The sequence below is a fragment of the Alosa sapidissima genome, chromosome 7 (assembly GCF_018492685.1).
Source record: "Alosa sapidissima isolate fAloSap1 chromosome 7, fAloSap1.pri, whole genome shotgun sequence".
Lineage (NCBI taxonomy): Eukaryota > Metazoa > Chordata > Actinopteri > Clupeiformes > Clupeidae > Alosa > Alosa sapidissima.
This window is the reverse complement of record NC_055963.1, coordinates 30581463-30598952: the sequence shown is the minus strand read 5'-3', so window position 1 is coordinate 30598952 and position 17490 is coordinate 30581463. Positions and strand designations below refer to the sequence as shown.

Here is a 17490-nt window from a genome sequence, read left to right as displayed (position 1 = left end):
TCTACATATGAACTCGAGCATTAAGAACATTGTTCGTGTACACATAGTTTACTAAAAAGAAAGATTTTGGACAACTCACTCCTTGCAAGATGGCAAGATGGCAGCAAGCAGAAAAAGAGTTGTTAAAAACCTCTCTTTTAGTAAACTCTGTGTACACCAACAATGTTCTCAATGCTCGAGTTCATGTGTAGAGACACTGATGATACTTCGATCAAAGTTTCATGTTGTGTCGAGCCTTCATAGTATTTGAAAAATAGCGATTTTGACGCGATTGTATCAAAAAAGTAGTAGCCTTATAGGAATCCCATTCAAAAGGTCATTTCACCCGAAAACGACAACGCATACAAGCTTAAAAGTGGCGCTTTGGACGTACTTATGCATTTATATGAAAGTTTGACTTGGGTACATTCACAAAACACTATATAATGCATTTTGGCGAGAGTTACGCAGATGAAACATTGTGATTGTTTGCTGATAAGATGCACCCGTGCTTGTTATGGGCGTGCTGCAGAGAAACTTTGTATTTAACTCTGTATGACGAAACGCCGGTTGTTAGTGATTGGTTCAAAGGAACTCCAATGATTTTAAACCTCAAACTGTGCCCTCCCACCCGGAAATAAACGAACGCCTATGGATCTAGGCCAGACTCTCTGCAAAGTCAGAGAGTCTGGTTTCCAGGCTAAGAGTGACATTCCCCGTCGACAATTCCCCCCCCCCCCCCCCCCCCCGTCCGGGGGTTAAAGGGGTGGCTGGTCAGACGGGTTGCGAGAATGGGGGTGTTTCATTAATAATACTACAACTTTTTGTTGCTGTTTAATAATATGCCTTCAGATGTTCCAGAGGTCGTTTCGTCCGCCGCTCACGGCCCTCGAACCCGCCACCTCAACACACCGGCATGGGAGTCGAGTGCTCTAACCACTGAGCTAAAAGCCCAAGCTTCCAACTCAGCGGTTAGAGCCGTTCTTAAGGTTAGGGGTGTGAGGAATTACACGCGCAACTAGCATCACCAGCTAGCATACACCAGCCCCAGGTCGGTCAACAGTTGATCCAATATTAGTTGTGCAGAAATATATCCCATCTTATACACACCAATTTAATTGAAATAGAAATTGTAAAGATTTGTATTTTTTGTAATTATTCCATATTTAGTGTAGTTATATCAGAACCTGAAGTAGCCTACAATCCAAATGCAAGCATGAAACTTCAGAGTATTACCTTTCATTTGAGGCCAAGATTATGCTTATAAGGGATTCATATGCAGTAGGCATTTGATTGCCAGTAGCCTACTGTATGCATTTTGGATAACCCAAATGGGGCGTTTTCATAGGGCATTTTACAAAATGCATGAGCATATCTTGGCAAATAATGGTCTAAAGTACTCATGTTGTCATTCTATATTGATCTACTTTTGCACACAGCATGACAAGACCTAATGCTAAGACTCAAGTCATATCAAGTCAAGACCTAGAGGGCTGAAATGTGGTCAGTTCAAAGATGCTTGTTATCCAGTAGAAAAATAAAATAATAATCTAGCCTTTGTAACTTTGTGTCAGTAGGCTACATCACACAGTTATTCTAATTGTTTTCCAATAGTGTCTCAGCTTTCCAAAAGAGAGCAGGCATTTGATTATTGGCTACAGTATGTAAGTCAAAATGGGGCAAAAGTATAATTTATAATTGCTCAGATTTGCAAAAGAAAATATTTGACACATGGCACTGACAATTCAATAATGGGCTTTTTCACCACCTCTGAGCATCCACTAACCTGGACCTTTTAGGGGGCTTTCCTCTCAGGGTGAATGAGAGGATGCTTAATTGCTTTTTACCTGACATTTTTGAATACAGATGCAATGATTAATGCATCCATGGTCAGGATATCATTATATGATGATTTTAAAAGTGACCTATAACAATAGGCTATGCAATACACTTTAATTTGTTTAGTGCTAATAAAATGATTAAGCCTATTTGGAGTGAGAGATGTTTAGAATGTGACAATATGTCAGTCATCGTGTGAAGGAAAGTAGGCTATGACTAGGCATAGGCTACTTGTTCTGAGCAAGTGTTGTCAATGAACAAGCTGATTGATTTAATGTTTTTTTTTAATGAGGGGTTAATTTCACGTTAATTTCACGCGCTTAATTTCACGTTAATTGGGATGTACAAAGAAAAGCTGCGTGGACTGCTGCGTACATCCCAATTAACGTGAAATTAAGCGTACATGCATGAGCATTACACTCCACCCTCTCTCCTCCCTCAATCACACTTATTTTAATATGCTAACTAGAAGGCCACTCGAGCGCAGATCTCTGCGAAGACAAAATGGCCTATCCCGCAATATTAATAAAATGAAAACTCATTTGTGGATCCATTCATACTCGAACTTGCTCCAAAGTTTAATAATTTAAATTATCAAATTAATAAAAAATAAAAAGTTTATCTCCAGCGAATGTGAGGTAGAAAGAAGTGTTTATCCAACGAAATGGCAAGAATCTTATGTCTTTATCATCTGTAATTAATAACAAAACAGTAGTGGCAGAGCGTAGCAGTGGCTAGCTATAGGGTCAGAGACCATGGCAGAATTATTGGTCAGTCTGCAAGTAGGTGACAGGGTTCGCATAACTGGGTTTGATGCATTTGAACCATTACAACACAACTGCATTAATTAAAAAAAAAACATTAAATCAATCGTGTCCAAGTAGGCTACCACGCATCGTGCACTCGAGGTGGAATAAAAGTTGATCTAGGCCGCATCGCCACAACATTACGATTTCTGGAGTGTGACAACAATAATGCGAATGCTTACTCGAGGAAAGTCAAAGTATCCTATGCAGTCAATCACACTAAGGGAAATGGCTTATATCCGCGCTTATTAGTCAGCCTATCTATTCTATCTATATGTGTAGGCTATACTGTAGGTTTCACATTCCCTTTTAATTCGTATCCTCTAATCTTCAAGTCAGTCTTCGTACATCCGGACGTGAGCGTGAGAAGTGGCGTACACAGCATTTTTGTGCGTACGCAAGCTTTGTACATGAGGCCCCTGGTCTGCCTGCAAGCGGCAAAAATCGACATATTTGTCCACTGTCAAGAAAATGTCCAGTTCAAGTCCATTTTTTTCCCCCAGATGTGCAAACAGTACAATAAGAGCATTAAAACCATGTGCATACGCAATAGATACGACCAATACAAAAAACACAACAAAACATCCATACACAATACAAAAGTGTGCAACGACGCAGTTGTGCAAAAAATCACAAGGTCTTAGATATATACATACACTTACCACTTCCACAAATAAATAACATGTGCAGAATTGCAAATTGACCCCTCATTCTGAAGTGCATATGCTTTTTTTAATAAACAGACCCACATGCACCAGAAACCAACATCTATACACAAAATAAATGTGCAAGTGTCAGGATGAACCCTGGTGGCCACTTTGTGTAGTGTCCTGTGTGTGCTGTGTTTTGTCTGTTCCCCATGTGCTTTGTGTTACCTGCCTGTCACTTGTCTTTGTCTCTGTCCCATCTCCTTATTTAGTCTGTGCTTTCTGTCTTGTTAGTTTTCCCTCCTTTTCTGCTTCCTCACCTGTTCCCTGTTATTGTCTCGTTGGTTTCGTCCAGTCCTCTGTCTTTCTATTAATTGGTATGTGTATTTCTACCCTCCTGTTTCTCTGTTCCTTGTCGGATTGTCTCTCTGTTTACCCAGTAAGTTCTGTTGGTTAGAAGTTTGTCAGTCAATAAAGTGTGTTTTTCGAAGTTCTGCCTGGAGGAGTCTTGCACTTGGGTCCGCCTGCACAACCCTGACGGCAAGAGCAGGGGCCAACACTCGCAAAACACGCAGGGGCCAACAGATATACTCCAGAGGTCCATCACACATGTGCAAAATGTTGCAATGATATTAGGGCTCCCTTGTAAAAGAGATTTAAATATCTCAATGGGACATCACCTGGTAAAATAAAGGATAAATAAAAAAAATAGGCTTTATGTAGCCTGGGTGCCAGTCGAACTTAGTCCCGCCCACAACATTTGAGGTCAGGAAGTTCGTCTGGCATTGCTCCGTTATGGAGCAACTATGCTCGCCCCAGAGCTGGGCGTACCAATTAAATCGGGCTTTACGATGATGGACAGGTGAGCAACAAGCGCCTCATCTATCACGTCATCTGAGCACGCTTAGGTTGATTATGTTTGCAACAAAAACGCTGTGGCTAGAAGGAGACAGCTGGTTTCTAAGACCTAATATGGAAAATGCATATTATTTCAATGAGGTTTTATCACTGAAAATGATTATTTCTGAAAACTTTGGCCAAAGTTGAGATGTGGGAAAACTCATGGTTTCGCTTTTATCAAGGGAAAACACTGTGTTGCACTGTGACATGTTGTTCCCTTGTTCGTTTGAAATCTCTGATTGACCAGCTGTTAGAGGGATTTGCGACAGCCTTTCCCAGCTGGTTATAACATGTTTGCAGCATATCAGTGTTCAACGGAATTATTTTTAAAAACGGAGGTGATATAGGCTATCAGTTTTTTCCTAATAGCCTACTCTATTACGTAGGCCTATCTCTTATATTTCGCTAATGAGTGTTGTAGGAGATATTGACGGCACAGTAACTTTTACAAAAGGCCAGAAAACAATGTTTAAGGCATTTGTAGAGAAGAAGGATGGTTTGTGTGTTCTTCTTACATCTCACGGTGAGCTATTTCGTTGCTCTGATTGGTTAGGTCTATCCATTTGAGTGCAGAGGCATTCTATACACACATGTATCGGTTGCAACACGCCCCATAATTACGTCTCAATGGAGCAGTATCAGAATCATATTCTGACTAGAATTTAAGCATGTCAACATCAGGCTAGGCTTTATGCTCTCAATATAAAAACCAAAAGAATAATAAATAAATAAATATGCAAGGTACATAAAAACAGACAAGCAACATTGGTTTTAAGAACAATTTGGCAAGTTTAAAGTTATACCATCCCACGTTAATTGAATAAAAGGGTTAGTAAAAATTAAAACTTTATTGAGACTTCCAAATCTCCTTTTTCACTAAAATAGACAGAGGTGGGTAGAGTACTGAAACTTTTTTTTTTACTTTTTTGTACATTTTTACACCTGTTTGCTTTTCTACTCCTCTGTAGGTAGATCTGTCACCGCTAAAATTACCTGTATTGCTTGTCTGTTTTTCTTTTGCTTTCTAAAGGCTTCAAACATAAACACTTTTCCCCAATTATTTTCACATATTCTTCTGCTTCATCAAAACCTTCAATTTATTCTCAAAACATTTCAATTCATCACACAAGAAAAATGTGTTTCATTCCTTCTTTCTCTTTTCCACATATTCTGCACAAGTCACTGTTCCCATCTTGAAAAGCCTCATTTCATTAGAAACACACTTGTGACCCAACATAAAATCAAAGTTCTCCAGGACTGGACATTTCAAACTTTGCCTTACATTCCTCCATATATCCTCTTTACACAAATTTTCTCAAACAATAAATATTTGACACAGGTTCTATAAAAGCAAGATTTCTAAAAAATAAATAAAACTGTTTTAAAACACATCAAAAACACCTGTTCCCTTCTTTAAAAACAATTTCAAAAACCTCTTTTCCTGTATCATTGTTCTTTTCAATGTTTTCCTTCCATTCCTTTGGTATTGCACTAATGAAGTATTTTTTATTTTATCTGTCTCGTAGTCATCCTTTACTTCTTTTAGGTCATCCACAAAAGCTTGAAAAGTCAGGAGCCCTGGCCTTATCTCATAAAAAAGATCTCTGAAACCAGTTCTAAAACCAGCATTGTACCAGACCTTCCAATAGGACCCCCAACCAATTTTCAATTTTGGGTTTAAAAACAACGGTTGGTTTAAAATTGCTTCCCTCCCCACTGGATTTATGATTAAACTTTCTCTAAATATTACCCACACCCTTAAAACTTCCCTATAAAATTCTGGGATGCCAACAGCCATGTAATTTCAACCCCATCCATGAGGCTGAAGACACTCTACCACTTTACTCAGTCTTTACTAAAAACGTATGTTGTTGTTGTTCTCCATTCTATGTTGTTATTGGATAAAAAGCTCTTAACTGTTTTAACTCAGGGCCTTCAGCCTCAGGATGGGGTCTAGCAATCCCAGACCCTCCTCCTCCACTGCCCCGATCAGAGTATCCTATTTTACCTTTGATGGCTTACCTTGCCAGACAAAATCTGTCACTACACGTTTAAAAACATTTGCAACAGGTATTGGCAAACAGACTGAGCCAAGGACTTACCATATCTTAGACAAAAAGTTAGTTCAGCACTAAAATGTTGCCCTTGAGCGTGATGCTCCTCCTCCTTCAAAAAGCTAATCTTTGCTTTGCTGTGCCAATCATCTCCTCCCATGTTTGCTTGGTGGTCAAAACTTCATCCGGCCCTACTCTAACCTCCAGAATTTAAGTCATTTTGAACTTCCTTAAAAGGCACACCCTTGACAGAGTTCCCCCTCTTAACCTCATGAACTCAGTTTTGCCCACATTCATTCTTGCTCCAGACCCTTTGCAATAAAAATCTAAAACTTTCATACTATTATTTATACTGTCTTCATCATCAGTATATTTTAGTCTCAGAATTCAGAACACTAAAAGCCTCAACCGGAACTCCTCTTATTCCACTGTCTGCATTAATTGCCAAGCCCAGAAGCTCAGCGACCAGGATATAGAGCAGGGGTCGGCAACCCGCGGCTCCGGAGCCGCATGCGGCTCTTTGATCCCTCTGATGCGGTTGTATTTTATTTTAGTTCGTTCATTTTCAAAATGTAATATTGTAGGTCTATCTGAGTAATTTAGCCTATATAACTTTCCACCTCACTTGACTCCATAACCGTAGCCTGCACAATATTGTTACATTCACGGTTCGTTGCTATGTCAATATCAAACAAAATCACCGATTTCCCTCCCTTTCAGTCAACGAGAACACTTTAGTTGTTATTGTTAACACTAGTGTTAAACCGACACACCCCGGCCCTCTCTGTATCAAACTATAGGGATACATTGTCCCTAAAGAATGTTACTTTTAAAAAGTGAGTGCCGTCCGTGCAACTCGTTCCCGGTATATAGCATCTTATCCTCCACAGCTTTTATCACATCCATACAGGTTAAAAGAGTCATTTGAGCAGTCTCTAAAATAAGAGTTGCCTCCTTAGTATAGCAACGTTGAAAGTTTGCTCGCACTTTTAAAATGTGCATCTTTTTTATTTTTCCCCTCGCTGGTAGACTCGAGCATTTGTTCTGCTGCCAGCCTGTGGCTCCTCATTATCCCTGAAGTCTGTATGCACTGCATCCCCCACTCTTAGCTACATGTTCATGTATTGTTTGTACATTTTCGTTTGTTAGCCAAAAAAAGACAAAATGAAAGAAACCAAACAAATAAATGTAGTACAACTGAACCAATATCAGTTGGCAAATAAATGATTAATGAGGCTTCTCCTAACTTCTGTTCCAGCAGGATGGGTCTGCCTGGCTCGGGTGGAACATCCTCCTGAAGCCACTCCTCGTCGGGAACAGGAGCATTGGCCTGCACTGCCAGGTTGTGTAGCAGAGCGGTCACCACCATAACTTCCACACCCCAATGGCCCTCTCCACTACGCTGCGGGTACAAGTCGAGCATGTGCCTCATTACACCTCTGCTCCGCTAGTGTTGTTGGCGGCAAGACGGGAGTCAGCAGATAGGGGCAAAGAGGAAAACCACTGCCACCCCGGAACCAGCTGTCGCCAAACCGCCCATCTTCGGCCAGCTCATGCAGCCCAGAGTTGGCCCACACAAAGGAGTCATGGGTACTACTCCCACGTCATTTTGCCACCACGCTGGTGAACAGGCCACATGCATCGCACATCACCTGAACATTGATGGCAGGGTACCCCTGCCTTTTGGTGTGGCCCAGGGGAGCTGCCTTGGTCCCCTGCTATTTTCTCTATATATGCTTCCATTGGGAAACGTCATAAGTCAGCATAATGTAAACTTCCACAGCTACGCAGATGATACCCAATTGTATATCTCTGTGGAGCCAACTAACCCAGATGGCCTTTGCTCCCTCACTGCATGCCTAACCTCCATTAATCAGTGGATGAGCAAAAACTTTTTGAAACTAAATGATGACAAAACAGAGGTACTTCTGGTTGGACCAAAACTAAAGCGAGATATTATTCTTAGTAATCTGGGGAACTTGGCACACCAGGTCAAATCAAAAGTAACAAGCCTCGGTGTCATCCTAGATGCAGAGTTAAGTTTTAAGCCCCATATCAGTAAAGTTACTCAGACATGTCTGAAAAATGGTAAAAAATGGCTGCCTATTTCCACTTGAGAAACATTGCCAAAGTGCGGCCCTTCTTAACTCAACAAGATGCAGAAAAACTAATTCACGCCTTTATCACTAGCAGGTTAGACTACTGCAATGCACTTTTCACTGGTCTTCCCAAAAAACATCTAAATAAATTGGCACTCATACAGAACTCTGCGGCTAGACTTTTAACTAAGACTAAGAAGAGAGAACACATCACCCCTGTGTTGGCTGAACTGCACTGGCTCCCTATTTCCTATAGAATTGATTTTAAGGTTATGTTAATTAATTACAAAGCTCTGAATGGCATAGCACCTTCATATATCTCTGAGCTTTTAATATCTTATCAACCACAAAGGAAACTTAGATCATCCAATTCAAATCTTTTAATCGTACCCAAAGTGCTCCACAAACAAAGTGGAGAAGCTGCGTTTATCCATTATGCCCCCAAACTATGGAACACCCTGCCTCTGTACATCAAGCAGGCGAGTTCAGTAAATATTTTTAAAAAAGATCTGAAAACATACCTGTACAGGAAAGCTTTTAGTTAACTCATCTTATCCTGTAGACTACATTTTCAGATTATTCTACATCTGCTACTATTGGAGGGCGCAGCCAGCCAGAAGCAGATGGGCTCCCCCTATTAAGTCAGGTTCTGCTCAAGGTTTCTTCCTGGAATATGGGAGTTTTTCCTTGCCACAGTTGCCATATGGCGTGCTTGTGGGGGGTAAGAGGGTTAAGGCTGCCAGTCTTATGACGTCATTTTCTATATTTTTGATATGTTGCTGAGTAGATCATAGTCAGTCATTATCAATCACTTTTCTTTGCTGTTTGACTATTATTGTGTTACATGCTTCAAATGTAAAGCACTTTGAGCTGCATTCTGTGTATGAAAGGTGCTATACAAATAAAGCTTATTATTATTATTCCTGCAAATAAACATGGGCTCGTTCTCCGACGGACTGGCCACAGGGATGAGCGTTCCATCAATGGCTCCAATCACCCGTGGAAGTTGGGCTATCGTATGGAAAGCCTAGTTGGCCTGCACAATATTCTCTGCTGTGGTGCACTGTAAAAAATAACACTACATCTTACTGCAGTAACACAAGTATACTTTACTTACTATAGGCTGACCTAGTGTTCTTACTAGAGTAACATTAGTAATGTGCCGAACTTGCAACAATGGGGTCTAAAACTTGAGATACACGAGTAAGCTTCACAACTCAGACCTGAGTAAACTGGACTCACGCAGTGCACACGCGCACAGTTGCAGAGGGAGCATTCTGGATTCCACAGCCAACGGTCGGCAGTGTTACGGTGTGGCTGACTTTTGGGATGGGAGTGTAACAGCTTCACCAGTGACTTACTCTGTCCGGTAAGTTTACAGTATGTATTAATGTGTCAAATGTTTACAGTATAGGTTGAACTAACAGCATTTGTGCAAAACTGTACATTCGGTTTCATTAACAACTGGGGTAATGTTAAGTTCAACTTGCTAAGTGGCCGATATATGCGCTAGCTGCTAACAGTTTGCAGCTAACTGATAGCAGCTATGCGAGTTAACACCAAAGATCTTTGTTAACACTGCCTCAGACCATGCTGAGCAGAAAACAAATATTCTAGGTATTCAAGCTCTTTGATATTTTTTGTTATCGAAGTTATGAGGAAGTGGTGGCGCCTGGGGTCTAAAACTAGGCTGTATAAATTTGCCAATAGCAGTTGTCTTCATGAGCTCTCTTAATGAAGTTTAGTTCTAATGTTAGCCATTTCTCATGAGAAACGCTTGCTAGCATGCTAAGTTGATTCAAAACGTGTAAAGATTAAACTGTGTATGGTTTACGTCGATATTCCTACTGTATTGATAAAACAATTAGGATAATTGGACTCATAACCTTACTGACCGAGAAAGCCATGGTCTTTTATCTAAAATCTTTGTTGTGATTTAGCAAGAGGACTTAGGTTGCAGTGTGTGGAATTTGAACGAATGTGCCGTTATTGAGGTGCAAAATGGCATCATATAATTCCAACGTATGATTGACATTTTAAATTCTATTGTGATAAATGTACTAGGCCTGAAGCAATAGAGAAAATTAAGTTGCCAAATCATAATATTTTTAGCTTAACAGTATTAATTAGGTCTCTGGAGAAATAATTTAAATTAACATTTAATGTGATAAACTTAATCAGCTGTTTTAGTTAAACATGGCCAATAGATGCATATTGATAATAATTTTGCCCTCTTTTTCTTTTTGCAGTTGGAAAACTGAAAATGCAGAGCAATGAACTGGACATGTAAGTTGTGCTTGTTTGGATGTGAAGTCAGAGGTCAGTTGCTCAAACACTACTGATTGAAACATGGAGGTTACACCAGAATACGACCGAAAAAAACTGCAGAGGGTGGTGAAAACTGGCCAACGCATCACCGGTTCCTCACTCCCCACCATCAAGGCCATCCAGGGCAAGTGATGCTTGCGTAAGGCGCGCAGCATCATCAAAGACTGTTCTCACCTCAACCACAGACTGTTCACCCCACTCCCCTCTGGGAGGCGTTACAGGTCTCTCTGCACCCAAACCAGCAGGTTCAGAGGAAGCTCCTTCCCTGCGGCTGTCACCCTACTGAACTCTAGCTGTGCATCCCGGTGACAACCAACCAACTAAGCCCCCGCCCGATGCCTCCTTGCCTGTGCCTGTTGAGGTGTCCACCATGACCACAGAAACCTTGACGGGGGACACCCACCCCCCGTGGACAATTGCACTACCCTATCCCACCCATAGTGTTCTATTTATTTACAAATGTACATACTGTAATTACACATATAGCCATTCCATTTTCTACTGCTCTTCATACTATTCATCCTGCACATACACGTATTCTTACTACTGTTATAATGTTACTGTTTCTGCACTACAGTACTGTTACCACACTGCACATAGCTGTATACTGTACATATTTGTCTATATGGTTCATACCAAATATATCCATATTTATTCTGCTAATACACTGCACATATTTATACCTAATTTATATTACTCTAAACCACCTTCTGTAAACCAACTGTATACTACTGTTTACACCGCATATTTCCTATCCTGTCTATGCACCACCTGTCTTTGTATATCACATTGCATTTTTCTGGGTTTTTTGCACTTCTAGTTAGATGCAAACTGCATTTTGTTGTCTTTGTACTTGTACTCTGCAAAATGACAAAGTTATCTAATCTAATAGTGCCAACTATTTGTGTATATTCTGCAAGTAAACTTTACTATCCAACATAAAGTACCCTTTACAACTCAAAGTAAGGGTAACTCATTTAACAGTAGTAAATACAACTTTGTTTCAAGTAAGCTTTACTTGAGGGCATGAAGTAAACTTTACTAGTTGGAAGTAAGTAACCAGAACTTTAAAGTCTTAAGTAAGGATAACTTCTTCTAAGTAAGCATTACTTGTAGACATCAAGTAAACATAACTTGAAAGAGAAAAGTTTTGTTTACTTAACTTATTTAAGGCAACGAGTTTCCACCCTTTTTTCAAGTAACCATTACTTTATTATTTTTTACAGTGTGGGGAAGCTCATGGACTGCGCATACTATAGCAGCAAAGGTGTAACTGCTGCTACAGCACAGCACACCGAGGGCTTACTGAGGCCCAGACCATCTCCGACTACCTCCATGAAGCTCCCTGTGGCATAAAACCGCAGGGCAGCCAACACCTGCACTGTTGGGGTAAGTGCATATGTGCGCCCTGTTGGTCGCTGGAGCTGGGGACCCAACCTGTCAATGAGCTGCCTTGCCTGATGGTCTGTCTTGGCAGCCTGTATTTTCTTAAAATTGCCTCATCTGAATGGACATTTAAAGGACATACGAATGTATGCATTCATCTGGTATGAATGACTTCTCTGGGGCCTTCTCCTATTATTGAGCTCTATGATGCGCTGTAAAGCAGCCATGTTTGAGCATTTGAGCTGCACCCAGGGGCCCCTACTTATATGGAAGAACATATCACATTAGTCACCTGATTAGAGTGACAGTCATTAACATGACATCATATACCTAATTAATTAGGGAGTATACAGTAATACAATGAACAAAATTATAAACACAAACACTTGTTTTTGCTCCCATTCATCATGAGCTGAACTCAAAGATTTAAGACTTTCTCTATGTACACAAAAGGCCTATTTCTCTCAAATATTGTTTGAGAATTTGTGTCAGGTGTGGCATATCAAGATGCTGATTAGACCAGGGGCGCCTGCAGGTGTACGGCCATACACACTGGATACTCAACGAGAGACAATTTTTCCTTTGTGTGTGTATTCACACCAAATTGGCCTACCATAACTTCCCAACTCTGCACAGTATCCCATTAACTGCATGACAGTAGGCTATTTACAATTTTTTGTAAAGTTAACTTTGTAAACACGTAAACACACATCAGAATCAACTCAATGCAGAACTAAATGCATGCGCACACCTTTTGTTTGAGCAGAGGGGTATTTCACAAAACCTAGATAAGGGATTAAGCTGGGATTTTTATGTTATCCTGGATGAATTTAGCCTTGACTTGGTTTCACAAAAGAGATGGCACATAAATTACCATGGGGATTTATTCTCTGCACCTGACCAGGCTAACAGCCAAGCTAAGTTAATTCTAATGGTAATTATGTGGTCTTATTGGTTCAGCTAGCTGTCATTCACATCAGACCTCCCTAAGGAGCTTTATTCCATTTATAAACTATTTGCTAAATGTATTTGCTCGCAAAACAAAACAGATTGTCTGCCTACTACCATATGGATATTATTTTAATTGTGATCGCCTTATAATTATTAACATAGGCCTAGGTACTCATTGTTTGCTTATTTTATTGATAGACGTTTGATGAATAGCCTATTGTAGTTGATTAGGAGTGGAGGGGCAAGTTTTCGAAGGTATTTTCAACTATAATATTAAGGTATTTCATACTATGTGCATCTTTGCAGTGGCAAGCGCTTTCTTAATGATGTTGCGTGCCGAGACAAGGAAGCACTCACACGTGGGTGCATACGTAAATTTGCATTCAGTTGGTCTACCACGCCTACTTCTGCTGTTTTACAGAAATAGCCATGATTCCCCATTCCAAAAAGGATAACTTTACTTCATTGTTAGTCTATATCAAAAGCGGTTGTTCACTTTGTGTGAATGACGCTATTTTCCGTGTCTTTTTTATTCCAACCGTGGGCACTTTGGAGCAGAAACGAGAAGGTGCACACATCCTGAATTACTTACACCTGGCTTGACATAGTCGCTCCTACTCATCCTGGATTGGCATTAGTGAAACGAGTTGAGCTAGGATGACCAGACAACGCAGATAGTAAAACATAAGTGTGAGTAATAAGCCAGTTGTTTTGCACTATATAAATGTAACGTGTTGTTGTTGTTGAGAGGACCCAGGGGAGTCAGGAGAAGGTGGCAGCCTGAGGGAGCTTGAGGCAGGTGAGCTTGGAGATGGTGATGATTCAGTGGGTGAACTTGGCGCAGGAGGGAACCGGAGATAGGGACTTTTAATAGGAACTAGAAAATGTAATTTTGAGGAAATTACCAGTGCATGAAAATATAAACATACTGTATATTAACATAAAATGCCAAACAAACTTTTATTGGGAAACAGTTGGCAGGAGTCATAGTTGATAACAACTGACAGTTGAAATGGCTGAACAGTTAAATAGTTGAGTAGTTTAAATAGTTAAATTATTTAATAGTGAATTATTGTAGTGAGGAGATGTATTTTGAAACAGTTGTGGGCTGAGGAAATAGTAGTCTTAAGAGAGCCAGATTGTATGCTTAAAGCCTGAGACAGAGTATATAGTTTAAAAGTTGAATGTAGATAGTGTAATGGATGTTGATAGACAGAAAGTTGAATGGATGTTGATAGGCAGATTGTTTAATGGATGTTGATGTATAGTTTAATGGGTGGATGAGTGAATGGTTTGAAGAGGATGAATGGATAGAAAGTTGGATGGAATGTGCCTAAGGGCCTGTCCACACGGAGACGCTTTTTAGGTTAAACGCAGAGGTTTTGCTTCGTCTTGGCCGAGCGTCCAAACGAATCCTGTAAACGCACTGCCCAAAACCGCACTTTTCTGAAACCTGGTCCCAGAGTGGAGAAATCTGAAACCGTAGCCCGTTTGAGTTTGTTTAGACAGCGAAACCGCACATCCTGCTTGCGTATCGATGATGTCATCGCCACACCTCAGCTGCCCTGGACTTGCACTTATAGTATTGCCTAACAATACTAGTTTTCATACATGACATTACCTACGATTACACTCCGTTAAGATAAATATCACAACTGATGCTGCGCAGCGCCGATAGCTTATGACTTGGTGGACTGAACACTGTTTTTCCCGGTGTTCTCACGTTAAGCCGATGGTAGCACACTGAATGCGAATGCACGATTTGATGCAGGCAAAAGTATTGACTGTTACTAACGAAGGTTTTATAGCAATATTATAAATGTGGCGACAGAATAGCCTAGAACTTGGGTAAGCCTTGCGTTTAGTAGCCTAATTGCGGTGATAGCCAAAACTAATGTGAATCACGGACTATCCTACAACCAAAGAAAGTAAAGGTGATTAATAGACCTACCTGCGTTAGCCAAATAAAGGACGGGACTGCACCCTTCACAAACCGTAAAATAAAGTGTATTAGTTTTACAGTTGGCTACAGTTGACAGTTCACCATCAGTCCACACAAACAATTCTGGTTTCCTTGCACTAGCCATTTCACCGTAGCCTATTCTGTCTGTTTTTAAAGCGCAAGTTTTGGTGAATTTCTGTAAAGACACAGTGCCACCTATAGGCCTGGGGAATGAAGTAACGTGTTGAGATGGATCCGTTTGGACGCAAATATTCTTGATACGGTTCCAGGGAAGACGGAGGAAAAAAAGATCGGTTTGGTACGTGTGGACTAGGCCTTATATCCTTGTAGAATGGAGAGACACAGAGAGAGTTGGCCTAGTTAAGCAGAAAGCAGTTGATACAGGTGCAATCAGTTTAACTGGCCCTTTGATGGGTCCTAGTAGTGAGCAGCTGGAAGTTGATACAGGTGCAAATCAAGTTAATTAGTCCATTGTGATGCTAATACAAAGTCTATGGGGAAAAATAAGCTTGTTTTTTATTAATATTTCAAAAAGTATAAAGTTTACAAAAGTGAAAAATACATTCCCCACGTGTCCTTTTCAAGACCTACGTTACAAAGTTTGAACGAAGTTTCTACGTTAAACGGTTAAAGCTGAATTAGACGCAGAAATTTGGTGGGAAGAAGAAGAAGAAGAAGACTTCGGATAACAGAACAGTGCATTTTCATGCACTGTAATGAACAGGTGAGGACCCCGGGTGCGGAGAGCCAGTGACACAGAGGTAGAAGCAACGGAGGAAGAGGCAGTACAGTAAAAACCCTCCCCATCTCTGTCTTTTTTTTTTTAAATGCCGGCCATAAACTCGAAAGACCTGACTTTAAAAATTCCGACTAACAAAAAAAGTGTGTTCAAATACAGGAAACGCATAAATGAGTTATTAGAACTGCTTACTATGGTTGAGCAGAAGAAGGAAAATTTGCCTCTTATATTATAAAGCTAAGACATTTACTTCACTGCATGAAGTTGTGCAACATTCCAAGGGCAAGCAAAGTACTACTATCAAAGTGGACAGGAGCATTCTACAAAGGCTCATAACAGCTTATAGAGCGGGGCGCAAGATCAACCTGGAAAACATCCTCCAGCATGAACTCATGTCCATTCCACTGTCTTTGACAACAACTAATGGCTGTCTCCATTCCACCAACAAATCTATAATGGTCAACATTCTGACAACACAAGTCCAAACCTCCGCAGATGTCACCCTGGCTAAACCCAGCTGCTTGCTCATTAATGGCCAAGCACTTGTGATGGCACTTGGAAAATCACCTGACCTAACAACTTTTGGTGAATATGCCCGCATGTTTTCAAACACAGTTTGCAAGATAGGAGTAACGTTTCAGAGAGTTGATGTAGTCTTTGACAGGTACCAAAAACAATCAATTAAAAGCAGGTACAAGGATTAAGAGAAAACAGCGCCACCAACCCATATGTCGTAAAAGTGAAAATGAGTCAGTGGCTTTACCAAAAGATTGGTACAACTTTATGGCACTTGAGGACAAGGCGGATCTGGCTCTTTTCTTCTCAAACCATCTCATCAAACACAGCCCAAAAGGAGAACCAGTGATTGTAGTGTCTGGGGGGTTTACAGAGGCAACCACTGTTATGTCATCAGATCCCACGCTCACAATCTCCTCTCTACAGGCTGACCACGAGGAAGCTGACACGTCTGATTTTACACTGCATGCATGCTCACATGGAAACAATTGTTGTGTCAGCACGAGATACACATGTGTTTCTTCTGCTTCTGGCACACTATGAGAAAATGCAATGTAAATATCTCTACATAAAGGCTGGCACCTCAAAGGCCCCTAAGTATTTGCCTGTGTATGAGATTCACAAGTTGCTGTCTGTCTCCTGATCAGTTACAAACATTACTTGCTTTCCATGCTGTCACTGGTTGTGATGGTGTGTCTCAGTTCAGTGGCCACAGCAAGAAAACAGCCTGGCAGGTGTTTCTCAGTCATCATACTGATCTTCTTGGACTTGGGAAGGGCCCTATAACAGAAGATATACTGAGGTCAACTGAGGCGTTAATCTGTAAGATCTACGGTGTGCCTGAGGTAGATACTTTGATAGAAGTATCTACCTCATCTACCTATCTACTTAGATGCTGTGATAAAGCGAGAGTCAAGTTATTCTGTATTGGTCATTCACAGGACACTATACCACCACCTTCGGATGCAGCAAAATTCCATATCATGCAGGCTCATTACCAAGCCATGGTATGGAATCAGGCTGACATGTCACACCCTGATCTCCCTCCAGCTCCTGAAATGGGATGGATAAATGTGGATGATCAGTTGGTGCCACAGCTACTATCTCTTCCACCAATTCCAAAAGCTTGTAAGGAGATCACCTCCTGTGGTTGCTTCAAGGGATGTCTAAGCCAGCGCTGCAGTTGCAGGAAAAGTGGCATGTTATGCATGGAGTCATGCAGCTGCAGCAGCACCTGTCAGAACACTGCTGGAGAGGAGGAGGATGAGGATGATTAGGATAGC

The 17490-nt window shown here is 40.9% G+C and overlaps 1 protein-coding gene and 1 long non-coding RNA gene across 2 annotated transcripts in view; both read left to right on the top strand.

The window, feature by feature from the left end:
• Nucleotides 1-9250: 9250 nt before the first annotated feature.
• LOC121713029 lies at nucleotides 9251-10686 on the top strand. The gene is made up of 2 exons (XR_006032720.1): nucleotides 9251-9693; nucleotides 10574-10686. It is a non-coding gene; the product is annotated as an uncharacterized LOC121713029 (long non-coding RNA).
• A 759-nt stretch (nucleotides 10687-11445) lies between these two features.
• Nucleotides 11446-17490, top strand: part of spsb1 (splA/ryanodine receptor domain and SOCS box containing 1) — a 36865-nt gene continuing 30820 nt past the window's right edge. Inside the window, exon 1 of the mRNA XM_042097257.1 lies at nucleotides 11446-12041. The gene's annotated coding sequence lies outside the window, so the exon portion shown is untranslated. The remainder of the gene's footprint in view (nucleotides 12042-17490) is intronic.